The sequence below is a fragment of the Triturus cristatus genome, chromosome 2_2 (genome assembly GCF_964204655.1).
Source record: "Triturus cristatus chromosome 2_2, aTriCri1.1, whole genome shotgun sequence".
NCBI classification, from domain to species: Eukaryota; Metazoa; Chordata; class Amphibia; order Caudata; family Salamandridae; genus Triturus; species Triturus cristatus.
Genome location: NC_140582.1, coordinates 967,080,807 through 967,093,048, shown reverse-complemented (window position 1 = coordinate 967,093,048; position 12,242 = coordinate 967,080,807).

The window sequence follows — 12,242 nt, the reverse complement described above, 5'->3', positions numbered from 1 at the left end:
GTCGAGTCTTTTTCCCTGATATCTGTTTAGATTATTTCTTGGTAGTGGTGAATTTTTCCCCGGGGGGACTGTCGCCTGAGGATGAGCCAGCCTCTTCATCGCTACTGATGGGTAGACTGGTATCTGACACTTCTAACTCTTCTGTCAGAGAGAAAAACTTTTCACCTTGCACATCAGGGGATTGATAGCCTAGTTCTTTAACCCCTTTTACATCTGCACTCTGGGAGGATAATGTATTGCTTGTTGTGTCTATTCGTCTATCATTAAGCACATTATTCCCCAGACCTGACATATCCGTATCTGCAAAAACAACAGTAGATGGACAGAATGAAGAACAATGTCATACATTCACCCCAGTACAGAGATCTGGGCCTAAATCCATTGGGCCCGATTCACAGAACTAACTTAAGACAAAATCCTAAACTTACTACCATTTTGGTATTCACAGAAGGCACTTACTCATTTTGATATTCACAGAAGACACTTACTCACTTCGGTATTCACAGAAGTTAGGAGTCCTAACTTTAGGACTCCTAAATGCCTTCTGTGAATACCGAAAGTCTTAAAATTAGGATTTTTCTCAATTTAATAGTAGTAAAGTTAGGACTCCTAACTTTAGGACTCCTAAATGCCTTCTGTGAATACCGAAAACCTTAAAATTAGGATGTTTCTCAATTTAGTAGTAGTAAAGTTAGGACTCCTAACTTTAGGACTCCTACATGCCTTCTGTGAATACCGAAAGCCTTAAAATTAGGATTTTTCTCAGTTTAGTAGTAGTAAAGTTAGGACTCCTAACTTTAGGACTCCTAAACTGAGAAAAATCCTAATTTTAAGACTTTCGGTATTCACAGAAGGCATTTTGGAATCCTAAAGTTAGGACTCCTAACTTCTGTGAATACCGAAGTGAGTAAGTGTCTTCTGTGAATACCAAAATGAGTAAGTGCCTTCTGTGAATACGAAAATGGTAGTAAGTTTAGGATTTTGTCTTAAGTTAGATCTGTGAATCGGGCCCATCGTTTTTTTGCTCACCATGCCATTCCAGTTTGAACCCAGCGATATGCAAATCAGTCTTGACCCTGTGCCTCGTGGGAACAGTCCAGCCCAAACTGCCGAGCCAGGTCCTCCTTGGACTGGAACCAAGTATCCTAGGACCGGTTTCGGGGTTTGATTCCAGTGGCATGGAGAGTTCACTACGACAGGGTCAAGACTGATTTGCATATGGCCATGTCTGAACTGGGGTGGCGTGGTGAACAAAATAACGATGGATTAAACCCAGATCTGTGACTGGGGGTGAATGTTTTGCCAATGTGCAACATTCCATCCATCGTCTTGTGTGTTTTGCATATCTGTATCTGCCCCAAGGGCCTGTCCATGCTTCATTGGTGCTCTCCCATCCAGATTGACACACGGGGTATACCGTAGCACTCACAGCTTCACTCAGCCCAGGAGTCACATTATCCCCTTCAGGGTCCTCTGCCGGAACACTGGATGTTACCCTCTGAGCTGCCCCCAACATTGAATTATTTATAGTGCTATCACCCTTATAACTGTCATTTTCCGCTTTTTCTTTTGATTTTCGGTCTTGGGGTCACCTAAGGGTGCAAACATGCTTGAGATAGCAGGTTGTGTTTTCCAATTTCACTATGCAGCTTAGTCCGCCGACTATTTAGTTTCCCCGGAGGTTCATTTTTCTCCAGGTCCGATTTCCCTTGTCTGTCACCCTTGTTAGCACACAGATTCCCTTTTTTAACATCATTTTGAGGATCTGAGCCATCTTGCTGCAATGAGGCAGCCACGGTGGTTGCTCGCTGCTTGCCTTTTCGCTGTGCTGCCATTGTAGCTGGCTCTTCCAATGCTTCTTCCGGGAACAGTTTGCTGTTTCCAAGCAAGCTCCACAGAAAGTGGACCAGCAACCGTGGTCAGAAGCAGCCGCACCAAAGCCTCCCAACGATTATCCCCGCGGATGTATGGTCTGTGCCCGGTCCAGCCTGAATTCGATCGGGGCCACTCGAGGACACCGCAACTCCGGTTTATGCCAGCCACTCCTCCTACATACCAACGGGCACAACACGGGAGGATTCTTTTACCAGGAGGAGAGAGGTTAGTGATGGTCTCTAGTCAGACACCATCTTGCCGTCAGTGCTTTATTTGTTTACTGTATTTCTTATCTATTGGTTTTGATTGTCATGTTACCATAATTGGTTGCTTCATATGGCTTTCTACTACTTGCAAAACTTCAGAGCTGCAGACTAGTTTATTTTCTGATATCTTTTTGGATTTTGGTAGTATTGTGTTACATTTGTAGACCACAATGAATGTTAACCAATCATTGCTCTACTTCCAAAGTTTCTCAATGTTAAGCACTTTCCTACTGGCCAATCATCTAACCCTGAATATATTTGTTTCTCTGGCTGATTTTTCCTCATTGTTGTAGGTCAGTGCAGGTTGTTGGGCACAGATTGATTTTTGGAGCAAGAAAGCATGCCAAGAAAGAAATTTGGAACCTAAATTTGGCTTAAAAGAACAAGATATTACTTGGATTGGGAAAACTGGTTTGAGATTGAATCAATTACTACCTCTACTTTCCACTGTTAATGCATGTGACCATTTGCACTTTATCATTACCCACTATGGTGGGAATGCTATTGGCCACTTAATGGAGGTTAGAATAGAAATTAAGATGAAAAAGACATTTTCCAACTTAATGAGTATGTTTCCAAACACCCATTTTTCTACTGCCAGAGACAAAAATGGAAGTTGTCTACTTTCAAAGATGCATATCTAGAAAAAAAATTGTAGACATGTTAACAAGACAGTGTCAGCATTCCTAGGAGATCTTGGAATGTCAATCATTTTTATTTGGAAATGAAAAATATTCCAATGCAGCATGGTATCGTCCAGATGGTGTACATTTTACAACCTATGTAAACCACTTTTTTCTATCAAACATAAGAAATAGCCTTATCCAACATATTTAAGAGTGGTAACATTATAAAACAACCAAAGGCTCTTTTAAGAGCCACCCTGTATTAAATATAAGTGATTTAATTAATTTGTAAAGTTTTTGGGGAATTACGAAAGTACCGCAATACTTCCTGGAAAGTACTGCCTGTGATTTGTTACATGTTATATGTTGTAAAAAATAATTTAAAAAATCATTGAAATTAAAAAGGTGTAATTCTGTAAAACTAGATTTCTATACCACTACAGAGTTAGGTATAGTTGCTGATTCTTAGCTACACTGTACAGCATCACTAAACACCAAAAGTGTGTTCTAATCAACATGGCTTACTTTTCATTTCAGAACACTTTTCATTACTCAATCATAATGGGTTTTCATCGCCATGCAGAGTGGTAGTGCTGCTTTATACTGCAACAATAGATATCGCTATGATTTTGTGCCTTATAAATTGACAACTACTGAACCTATTGACTTCAAATACCCAAAGGAAGCATCTAAACACCTTAATCTATATTCCTGTCAAATTTTATTGAAATCGCTTCAAACATTTTCGACTTACAAGCAACATAAAAGTCTATGGTTAATGCATAGATGGAAAATCCTGTTTTGGGACTGGCACTCCATACAACGCGAGTCACATGCACTCAGGATTTGCAGCAGCTGGAGCACGGTTGATAATAAACGTATCTTGAAATCTCATCCAGAGTTTGCGTGACTCGCGTTGTACGGAGTGACAGTCATAATTTTAGCTGATATATAAATATATCTATGAATGTATGTATCCACTCATGTTTTCATGCAGATGGAGATAGTCAATGATGGTGTCTGCCCTTTTTCATCAACAGCATTGCTGGACACAGTGCAACGGATAACTCAGAAGCATCTAAGCAACCTGGACCACAGGGCTTATGGAATTCATCACTGGGAATGTTTGCTACACTGCTAAAAGAATAGCAAACCACTAGTGTTTGAGGCTGGCTTGAAGTCAGGAGACCCCTCGTTTCTCCCAAAGTACCAGACAATTGAGGCAATGGGGGCTCAGTCAGAGAGAGTCACAGAGAGAGTCTTGTGATAAGGGAAACAATGGCAGGACTAAAGGTCAGTGGTACTGATCTATGTAGGCACTAAAAGAAAATTAGGTCTTAAAGGGGCAGAAGTGGATTCAGCAGATATATAGCAGCAACCACACAAGATAGCAGAGAGGAACATTACAAATGTTGGCACAGATTAATGTCTTTCAAACTATTTCTTATATTTCAGAACAAGATATTGAAAGTAAATGGGGCCTATAGTGGTGCCACCTTGGCCTTCAGTGTGGCAATTCTTTAGGTTGGCAACTTTGAAGAGAATTTAAAACAGTGCTCAATCCCAATAACATATAGTGGCATGGAGCTGATCTATATTTTAAATTGTTTAATTGTGAGATGGCATCTTCACTTTTTTGAAAGCTTAACTTATGTGATCTAAATATCATTTCCCTCACATCTATGATAAGATTAAAGTCTTTTTTTAGGCTTGAGTGTATAAATGAGTGAATGAACAAGGGACAAATTTGTAAACTGCAAATACCCTGGCACTATTGAGAAAAACAATTGACTGAAAACATTTGTTGAACTGCCGTGATTTGATTTTGTTCCTAAACACCAGGTAGTTCGATTCAGCCCGGAAATTAAATTGAAGTTTGTTCCAGAGTTTGGCAGAGAGATAATGGAAGGATCTTCCTCCAAAAACAGTGACACCCTTTAAATGAAACCCCTCATTAAGAACTCTCTTATTGCTCCTCAGTGGTCCCCACATAAAAAGATTAACCAAAGGTTAGATTTTGGTCAGTTTCTAAGAGTGCACAGTAACTTTACTTCAACAGTTGCCTTAATATATTATTCTGGCATCATACAAGAAAAGCTAATACACAAGTATTATACTAGAGGATTAGTGAGACAAGCTAGGAAATAGACAAGACTCAATGTTATTAAACCCTCTTATCTCAAAACAGAAGAACAGAGCTGAGTTTGGACTGAAATGACTGTATCACTTTTAGCCCTTACTGTTTGAAGACCAAGGCAATGACTTTGGTACATCCAGAATACTAATTCTGCTGGTAAATGCTACATGTCACTGTTTTGGAAAGGTAAAGAACTTTTTTTTTTTGTAATAGCATACTGACCAGCATGCTGACTAAGTAATATTCATTGAGTGCTTATTTGAGTTTTACGCTGAACGTCCTGCACAAACTGCCAGTCAAAATATATTTATGTCATCACTTATCTTTCTTCCAATGAAAGCACTAGCAGAGACATTTGGTACAGGATGATTAAACACTGATACGCCATCCATAAGTACAGCTTGATGCCCCTATGATAAACACTTCACTGAGGTAAGCCATAAGGCCAGTGACATTAGATGACGTGTCACTGACCAACTTACATAAAGCTAAAGAAGAGGCTGCATGAGCACTGATTTATTGCAACTCTAGATTTTCAAGCCTCACGCCCAGACAATTGGACTTTATGAATTATAGGTAGAATGGTGTTCTGTCTGTTATATGAGATTCTGTTTTAGCTTATGAGGAGTTTCCCTTTAAATTTATTTGGAATGGGTAGTGAGAAGCACTTTTAACTTACCCATAGTCTGGGTGCTTTCAATGGGACTTTTAAAATATACTTCCTTAACATACTTATCTGCTCACATAAAACTTTGAAGCAATTACAATCACACAAGAAGAATTTACTCATAGCTTCAAAATGGGTTTCTTTAGAGATTAGTGCATCTTTAAATGCCATGTCAGAATGATGTTGTTCTTGCACCTCACATTACTACCGCGCTTTGCCAAAATTCTAGGTCATGCGCATGTCTGTATGTGTGTGTGTGTGTGTGTGTTTGTGTGTGTTAAGGCTCATTTCTCTAAGTGTATGATTACAGTGTGACATGGTAAGCCTGAGCTAATTCTATTCAGACTTTAGGAGAATTTAGTACAATCTGAGCTGAAACTCCTTCAAATGGAGGAAAGTCCATCACTTTTTGAAACAAGGTCATGAAAGCCTGTAATGTATTCAGGATTATGAAGGCCTGCAGTGTAGTTACACAGTTGAGTGATTTAGCACTCTAGCACCTAATTTCATAGGGTAAGTCGTGCCCTTGTTCTAAATATGCCATTTAAATACTTTAAAGGATGGTGAGCTGATGCCACCTTTTGGCTCGAAGGCCAGCTTACTTTTATCCTTTCGAAGATAACTACTTTCGGTACAATATTAATGAGATACGCTTTAAGTAAAATTTCTTGCAAATTGTAGACCACAAATAGCATAACAGAATTGGCTCAGAATTTAGTGTCCAATAACTAGGATGCATGCTTTTAGGGAGTAGAGAATTCTTTCTTTAAAATTCTCTTTTTGGACTTTGTTTTCAATAAGATTTAGATCCTGTTATGTCATTGTTAAATATTTAATTTAACTTGTAGTAGATACTCCTGAGGTATTTGCTGTCCTTCGGCTAGAGAGATGAGATAATTAAAACCATCTATATATGTAAGCTATAACTTAGCATGTTAATCTCAGGATGATGTTTGTCTTTGCTCTTGTTGGCGATGATACTTTGTGAGGTCTAGTTTTCACAAAGGAAAGTAAGGAGGCAAGACACAAGCCCTGATTGAAGGTATGGAGGTTTTTTCTGTCTGTGACTGTCATGTTTTTCCTGGTGGTGGTGGACAGAAAAAAAAGACATGACACAGTTTGCTCTAAATAGGCCGGGTGGCCTGATGTTCTTATTCTTTCCTCCCCCCTACTCTGTCAGGCTGTTAGAGTAGGCTTTCAGACTGCAAAGGCACTCGTGACCCTAGTGCCATAGCAACACTTACGGTCCTCCTAGCCCTGGAGAGAGTGGGTGGATCGAGGGTTTGGCAGACAGGGCACACTGTCGCATTTGTTCCAAAGTACCTTGTCCCCCAAACCCTAAATTGGGCCCTCGGTCCTGGAAATTTCTTTCTTCAGGCGTGATTTATTTTTATGTTACTTTTATATTTCATTTTCCATTTGTCAACTAATTGCTCTTCAATTGTTTTCATGATGATGGTAATCATTTACATGAAAGGAAGAGCTAGGAAAAGCATTGAAAACAGAAAAGAGAAATTGTGAAATTGTAGAGATAAGGTTTGTTTTGAAGAGAGCAGTGATCAGGCATATTGTGTCTAGCATGGTAGAAAAAGTGTGATGTTTTGCCAGCACTGGGGATAAAAATGATCTGCTATTCTGTGGGGTTTCTAGTAAGTCCAGCATGAAGGTTATATTTCTCTCCACAGTAAAAGTTGTTTCAGAGAATTTGTGAATGTTGTGAAATTGTCGAGTGGTCTCACTTCTTATGCAAAATTATTCCAAAAATATAGCTTTAATTGAGGTACAGTGGGACCTTTATACCTCTGGGCTCTGGTGCCACTATACCTCCTGCACTATTGATAGGTACTGCTTTTATTCCTTCCTCTCAGTGGCGTAACTACCCATTCATTATGAAACAATTTGTCTTAGTGAATACCGGGATGTTTTCTGCTGGATCTAATGTGTGTAGGTAGTCCTCATAATAATGCAGCAAATAGTGACTATTTACAAGGCAGCATTTTTTGTTACTGATACCCCTGATAGGCTGAAAAAGAACTGGAAGAGTGAGATTGGAAAACTAGCTGAAAACAAATGGACTGAAGTTCTAATGTTTCTAGGGAAAGTGGTTTCAACCTAAGGGGCCTATTTACAAAGGTAAAAATACACATGTATGTTTACTCATAGGTATATTTACTGCTGCACTTAGAGGCATTTTGGACCATGCCCTCTCTACAGGGTCACCCCCAAACATTGTGACTTGACCCCACCTGTTTCGTTGAATTTGCTTGTGTTAGCTTTGGGACCATGTGCACTTTACCACTGCTAATCTGAGCTAAAGTGCTTGTGCTCTCTCCCTACGACATGGTACAATTGGTTTATACCTGATTGTTCTATTTAATTTCCATATAAGTCCAGCCATGTCCTGTGTAGGTAAGAGTAGTGGGGCCGGGTTTGGGAGGGGGGGGGGATTCAATGGACGAGCACGAGGGAATGTTAAGTAATTATTTTTCCCTTGTCGTCTATCAAAATGCCCCCTAGTCAGCCTCACCGCCACACCAACACACCGCTATTACCCGCACAGGCCGCGGCTGTCTCACTATAATTCACTAGCTATAATTCACTAGAATATACTACTCCAAGTACCCAGTGCCTGTGAATCATATGCTACGTATCGGCATGCAGCACTCATTGTGCCACCCACTAAACAAACTTTTGAATACATGTCTGATGCCTGCTACTGCAGCCTGAAGTAGTTTTAAACTTCCATTTTGACATGCCATAATAAACCTTTTGCCAGGCCTAAACCTGTCTTTTTTAATACATATAAGTCATCCCTAAGTTAGGCTGTATAGGTTAATAGGGCCGGGTGCATCATGTTTAAAAATTAGGACACATGGGTTTAAGTTTTACATGTCCTGGTAGTTAAAACCTGCTAAAGTCGTTTTTCACTATTGCAAGGCCTATGTCTCCCAAAGGATCAAATTGTGTTGGAGAAAATTTTTATTTTTACTTAAAATTATTAAAATTGAAGGGGACGTGGCCTGCTGCCAGCTGAGAATGGCATCTGTGCGATGAGCTCCCTCTTGCGGCCCCAGTGACCTGACTCCTGCTGCTCCCTGGCGCCATGAACACAGTGGGAGGAGATGGGTCTTGAATGCACAGCCTTTGTGGACCCTGATGTGTGCTCCCCGGGCACTGCATTAAGCTGAGTACGGCCAGGCGTAATCACTGGTGCCCCTGGCGGAGACCCGAGCTCCAGCCACCATACGGGGGATTTCTCCCAGGACCTGGGGAATCAAAGCGTGACTGTTCCTCGAGTAGTGGCGCGGCCGAGGAAGGAGAGGCCAGCGTAGGGCAGTTCACCCTAGCCGCTGGAGGGGGACAGCTATTGCCGACACAAACTGTGCATGAGCACCATGCACGAGTGTGACACCACAGACCCCAGGCGTTTGGGGGTGCATCTAGACAGGCCCAACGGTGGGTACCATGAGTCCTGCAATGAAGCACTAGAGGCCTCAGGGGACCCTGTTAGGGCTGGCTGTGGCCCACAGGTGAGGAACACTTACGAGGCACAGCACACTTTTCACCTATTGATTGCCCAGGTGACCCCTCCTCCAAGATGGACCTTGTGCAGGTTGCTCAGAGCTCAGGACCCAAGCTGTTTGGCAGAACGATACATCGATTGACCACTTTGGAGCTGGTCTGGGTCTTGGTCTTGCTCAAAAGCTACGGTCATGTCCACATGAACCTCCATGCAACAGATAATTAGCGATTGCTGGGGGCTAACGACTTCAGGACCCACGCATCATTTGATGACCTGGGACACTCTGGATAGCACTATGGCCGTAAAGAAGGGTGAAGGAAGTGCACCTATCATAAAGGAAGACTTTCAAATTGCCCTGGCAGATTTACACAATAAGATAGCCAACATGGTCACCACTTGGGGTTCAGCCTTTCGGAGGTCATCAGGGAAATTTAAATGCTGGGAGAGAGGGTGGAGATAAATGAGGATGACATTGTGGTGATGAGTCAAGAACTGAAAAACCTACAGGATGCGAACACTAAAACGGAGGACGAGAGACGCCTGCTTTGGGGGAAATGTACGGATCTTGAGGACAGGTCATGATACAACAATATCCTAATACGCCATGTCACAGAGCGTGAGAAAGGTGATGATGTGGTACAGTACTGCAAGGACCTGTTCTGTTCCATACTGCAACATAGTGCATAAGGTTGGGGCTTCCAGGCCATGAGATGTCATTGCCAAAGTGGGCTCCTCTCTCCTGAAGGATAAAATCATGTGAGAGGCAAAGAACACTGACCGACTTTCTTTAAGGAGCAATGTAATGAAGTGTGCAATGATCTATGTCAGGCCACGTTGAACAAACAGCGTACTTTAGATACAGCAACAGCGGAATTGCGCAGGCAGCAGATCAGGTAATAGTGAGCCTTACCTTTCACCCTGTGGTTCCAGTTGGATAACAGAGCCTACATAGTACAAACCAGATACTGGGTCCCTCGTGGGATTGCCCAGAGACTCCAGTGAAGGATGTCAGGAGCAACCTCAGGAGGCTTGGAAGAAAGTCACCATCCCTAGACGATCAAATATCAAGTAACCTGGCAATGACTAAGAGGAGGACAATTGCAGGACACCGACGCAAAGGCCATGAGGACAAGAGACTTTAATGGTTGCATAAGTGGCCGCATTAACCTCTGGGGGGTTGCTCTTTGTTCCATACCCTTTAACCCAATTGCTTGTACTTTTGTATGCTTTACCAAGTTTTAACTAACACTCTCACAGTAGTGGGCCCACGAGCAGCTCTTACTTGGGATGTTTGGGGCTTAAGAGTGGGGAGGGGCTCTGGTCCCTCAACTCTATGTCACTAAGGGGGAGAGCGGAGGTGCAGGGAGATATGTGGGTAAAGCACGACTTATCCTCGCCCAATTGATGTTTCTGTTCCCTTCCTACTAGTAGAGTTCCTTTTTGGGGATTGGTGGAGGGGTGTCTGGATTTGGAGGAATGAGTTTATATGTTCAGGGGAATGCTTAGTTCACATTTTGCACAGGACCACGAAGGGCTTGTTATGTGCAAATACAGCAGGCAGAGGGGGAGTACTCCCAGACAGGATTGTGTGAGAACCCAGTACAAGTTAATTATTACAACCACTAGTTTAATGGTACAGTTGATATCTTGGAATGTTAATGGCCTGAATTCCCCAACCAAATTCCATAAGGTGTGGAGAGTGATACGAAAAAAATAACCCTGACATAGTCTGCCTGGAGGAGACTTACTTGAGTCAGACTCTCTAATGCAAGGCAAACTGTTTACCTCATGATACTATGCCCGTGTGAAGAATAAAACAAAAGGGGTAATGTCAGCACTACACAAAGAGTTCTCCAATGAAATAACACAGGTGATCAAGGACAAAGAGATGGAGAGGAACATATATTTATAAGGCTTTTACAGAGGAAAGCCATTCAATATACTCGATGTGTACGCACCCAACCAGGGTTAGTATTCTTATATACTAGGCCTGCTGCGCGTGCTTGGTGAGTGGGACCTCGGGAGCCTGTTCTGTCTGGTGGGGTACTTTAACTTGGTCCCTGATGGAGTGGTAGATAGGCACCCACAGGACCGGTTCCTACTGGGCTCCATTTCTGCAGAACTGCTTCAGGGCATGGAGGGCTACAGGTTAGTGGATATTTGGTGCAGTGTGCACTCTGGCAAGAAAGACTATACATCCTTCCCACATGCCCACAAATCTTACTCGCGTCTCGACCAAGTGTTGGGAATACAGGATGTCAGGGAAGTCATGAAGTCCATTTCCTACTGTGGGATTGCAATCACTGACCAGGCAATGGTTATTTGGGAAGAAGCCCACCGGACAGGCCCCCACGGCCATCGGTCTGGCGATTCGATAAATCCCTACTGAAAGACAAGGTCTCTAGGCAGGAGCTCAATCAGGCAATTACGCAATGCACCAGGAAAACGGGGCAGGGAAGGTGGGTCCCAAAACGTTGTGGGATGCCTTCAAGGCCGTCCTTAGTAGATATGGTATTGCAGAGCAAGCACATCTGCGAAAAACAGGTAAAACACACAGAGCCACCTTAGATACTGAGATCAACCAAGTTGCGGAGCGCCACAGAATCAGACTTCCCTAGAGACATGCAGGACATAGTCACCCTCAAGAGTTAACTTCATCTCAGGGAGACGTAAAAATCAGAGAAAGCACTGCTATGCATGAGACAAACATTTTAGGAGCAAGCCAAAAAACAAACTCAATGCTCGCACACCGGCTAAGGGTACAGACAAGCTACTGGAAAATACCCACCCTGAGGGGCAATGAAAGGGAGGTTCTTGAGGACACCTATGACAAATTACGGGCATTTTGTGACTGCTACTCCGGGCTCTTTCAGGCAGATCCTGTGTCGCTAGAAGAGGTGGAGTCCTTTATTACAAAATCAAACCTCTCTAGACTTCCAAAGTCAACAGTGACCACTTTGAGGAGCTAATAACAGAGGGGAAGGTCGCAAAAGCCACCTTAGACTTACACCCTGATAAATTGCCAGATCCAGATTGTCTCACATATAGGTTCTACAAATTGTACAAACCTATACTGGTTTCACACCTGGTTACTCTATTTAACTCCTTCCTGTCCATATGGACGATCTTTTCCTCAATGGCTGAAGTA